We start from the raw sequence: 4,138 nt of genomic DNA, 5'->3' as shown, positions 1-4,138 counted from the left end.
ATATTCAATGTTGACAACTCTGAGAACATGCCTATTTCAATCAAACTGATAAACTTAAATAAGCTTTCATTTACTGAAGATTAATTTATACCATGTTAACTTGAAAGACATTTGGGTTAGTTTCTATTACATTTAGAAATAATTTATATAAGTGCTTACTTTAAGCCAATTGAATAGAGCCCTTTAGAAATTACACCATCTGGAGGTGAGATATCGCACATATATAACATACATATAGACACACATACTCAAAGACTCCACAGCTATTGTTTTAAAATTACTGCCATGAATCAGGTACAGTAATACAAAGCTCACTAGTTATGAAAGAATAATTGAATCCAAATTTTGTTTTAAGCTTTTTCTACTACCATTTGTGGAGAAGACACCCAAGATGCTAGATTTTGGGCAAGGCGCTCTATAGGCAGTTTTTCTTTCCTTTTTTCCTTCAGTCTTAAGAATTAGTGATGGGCTAGTTAACAGTTCCTGGAGAGGCTATAGGCCTTTTTGAGATAAAGGAAATAGGTGGAATCTGAACTGCCTCTAGAGCTGCATTTCCAGTTTTGCAAGGATTTTTAAGGACATTTGCTCTTAATTCCTAAAAAATTGAGTTGTAACTTAAATGACATTGCAGGTTGATCTACCTTTCCGACTACATGATGCCTAACTTACTTCTTTCCCTCTGAGTGCCTGAGTGCTTAGTTCTGTTTTAACTTATGGAAGAAGGCCTAAAAAAATGCCTATCCAGCTCTGAATATTGGCTTCCAGTTTGGCTGAATTTCTGAATATGAGTTGCTAAATCCTTTCAGATATCTTGTCAGGTTTCAGCTGGGTTGAGCTTTAACTATACCTGGCTGTATTAAACAGCAGTTTCCCAGAAAATCGTTCAGAGTCTCATTAACTCTGGGAGTAGATTACCTGGGTGTCTGTAAAGTCATGACCTAATAGGCTTTTCTTTTTTAGTTTTTTTTATCACTTATTTTTTCTTTTTGCAACAAAACTTTCAATAGGGTTACTTCAGAATTTTGAAGTCTTTACTTGTAAGCGTACTTTTTAAATAATCTTATCTAATGGGAATGTTCTTTCTAGTCGCCAATGTAATTCCCCTGAGGCTGATGGCAGTTTGGTAGGACCTTACCCACAAAAGGAAGCGCAACTCAAATTTCTGTCCAACCGTCTCTGACTGCAACATGGGGTGCAACCACATTTTTGTCTGACAGTGTTTTTGGGACCTCCAACCCGATGATTATTAAGCCAAGCCCTCAAGACACTGTACAAGCTTAGTAAGATTTTGCAGTTCTTAGTAAATAGTCACAGCTTCTGGAAACTTAGGTTTTGAGCAATTGTGCCAGAAGGTGGAGTCCTCAACTCTTTAAAGATTAAAGATTTCTTTGTTTCTTGGTTTGAAAGCTCAAAAGAAGCCCTAAGTGTCCACTGTAATTTTAAATTATCCCGGGTTATCTTGCCAGCTGTTTGCAGTTATTTCCATTTTATGGGGCTCTTTCCAAGGTGGCCACAACAAACAAGGTAATTTCTAAATTAGAGAGTTTGTCACAGTCACTGAGAAACTCAGTCCCCAAAACAGCCAATTCAATTTAGACAAATATCAACACAATACAATTTTACATACAACACAGACCAGGCATAACTAGCAAGTTGCCGGGAGTAGCTTAGAACCAGTGCCAGAAGCTACTCAGAAACAGATTTTCAGGAGCAACTCAAAATCAGTGCCAGGAGTTGCTCAGAACCAGGAATAGCTCAGAACTAGTGCTAGGAGCAACTTCACGAGTGAGCCATTTATTCTGCCTCTAGTTACCTGGCGTGGTTCAGGCCCAAAGTTTGGGACTCAGTCCACTAGAATTTCCCAGAATACAAGCCAAACTTACATTTGCAGAGAATCAAACCAGAGATATAAGGTAAAGGGCAGTCATTTTCTTAAAGTTACTCACCCAGAGCCCCGAGATGTCTTGATCCAGAAGCTGTTTCTTCTCCCCAAAGGAAAAAAAATAAAACCACAGTGGGGCCTGGAGTACTGCAGCGGGAAATGGGAATCTAATCAGCCAAGATTTTAGACAAAATTGTCTAGGTGGCCACTTAGGGTAGACAAAAAGACCTTGCACCCTGCTCGGGGTTTCAGAGCCTTGGGCAGGTGGTGACAGGACCTTGTCCCTTCACGTCACCAAAAATTTTACTGAGCAAGGGTTTGGCACCCAATGCACATAAAGAGCCAATTATTATGGCATCAGTCTTTGGGAAAGAAAAATAGCTTTATTTACATGATCGTTCTGCAAGGGGACAGGAGAGAGATGCTCTCAGATCTGTCTCCCCGATTCAGGGCCTGGGGCAAAATTTATGGAATGAAGGACGGAGCGGTCTGAAGTGTAGAGATAGATGATTGGAGGTAAGAAGAAGTGAGGTAATTAATCTGTGAAAGCATAGTCAAGCTTCATGGGTCTTCATAGGATGCATGTTCACAAAATGGTGGTGTTAAAATGATCTGAGGGTGAAGTTTTCAGCCCTTTGACATCCAAAAGGTCACTTATTGGGTATTTGCGCAGGCCCAGTTGATGGGTTGGTGGTCTCAACTGGCCTGAACCATACCAAGGGTCTTAGTTCCCGAAAAACCACTCATAATGACTCTGTTGATAAGACAGGGTCAGTTGAACTGGTCCGAGAGGGCCCATGGTTACGTTATTACCCAGTTGCCCTTGTCTGTTTCCCAGAAGCCCAGCACAGAGCCTTTCTGGGGGGAGGGAGGGGTGTGTACAATGATTTGTTCAAGGAACAGACCATTGCACTGACTTCATTTGGTCTCAGTTCCCCTCTGAGATAAACTTTAATATCCCCATTTCAAAGATGAGCAAACTGAAGTTTGGAGTGGGTAAAGTGCTTCACTCATTCATTCATCAGGCAGTTGAATGAGCAATTATTGTGCACCAGACACTCAGGCACTGGGGATACCAAGACAAAATCCCTGCCTTTACAGTCCAGAGCCAAGGTCAGACACATAAAGAGAAGAATAACACAAGGTGGATTGTGAATTATAGTTGATATTTACTGGGTACTTACTAAATGCGGGTCACTGTGGTAAGCTCTTCATGGCTTTTACTCATTCAGTCCTCCCCAAATTCTCTCAGCTAGGTACCATTATTATGCACATTTCTCAGAGATCCACACCTAAAGCACGGTGATTGCACAAAGTTTCATAAATAGCAAGTGGCAGAGCCAGGATTAATACCCAATTTGTCTAGTGCCAGCGGCCCCACCTTAGCCACCAAGTTCTACCAACCTGTGATAATAAGGCAGCACGAAGGGCATTGCCAGAGCCCCCAGGAGGGACCTCTAACGCAGCCTGGAGTTCATGGTGGTCCGGGAGGTTTCCTGAAGGACTTGGAATTAGCTAGGCAGACAAGGTGGGTGGGTAAGGAAGGGCCATTGCAGGAGAGGGAAAGGTGAGGAGGCCACCTTCTGGAAGTCTATGCAGCATCCCATGCAGGGCCTTGGGCTTGTGAGGAGGCTGCAGAAGCAGGCAGGATCCAGTCTAGAAAGGAGAGACGTCCATACCCTACAGCTAGCTATCTGGAGGTGTGAAGGGTTTTAAGCGGAGGAGAGGCTTGGCTAGATATTTACGAAGACTATCTGGGCAGCTGGGTGGAGTGGATGGGACGGAGAGAGTAATCCAGGCGCGAGTTGATGGCGGCCTGGAGAAGGGCTGGGCAGTGAGGAGGAGATAAGAAAGGTCAAAGGCTGAGTTTTCCAGATGATGATGATTTGGAGATTGTTACACAGACGACAAGGAGCAATTTTGAAGGTCACCCAGTTTCTGCTCCTAATCCAGGGGAATGGAGATGATCTGATGAGACCACTTTTGGATGCGAACCAAGGTCTTCTGGCCCCAGTCCCGTGCCCTTTCGCCTCCTGGCGCTGCCAGCGACGGTGCCTGAGCGCGGGCGCTCCGGGCCACCGGGAAACATTGCCGCTTGGCGGGGCAACCTAGCTCCGCGCACCCCTCCGGCAGCTGTGGCGGCTGCAACGCGTCTCCTGGACGCCAGAGGGCGCTCCCGCACACTCCCGGGCCGCTCTGGCCCAGTCCGTCTCGGTGGCCGCGGAAGGTGACGTGGACACGGAAGTGGTCGTCGTC

Source organism: Equus caballus, chromosome 11 (genome assembly GCF_041296265.1).
Source record: "Equus caballus isolate H_3958 breed thoroughbred chromosome 11, TB-T2T, whole genome shotgun sequence".
Lineage (NCBI taxonomy): Eukaryota > Metazoa > Chordata > Mammalia > Perissodactyla > Equidae > Equus > Equus caballus.
Note: the sequence above shows the minus strand (reverse complement) of the source record.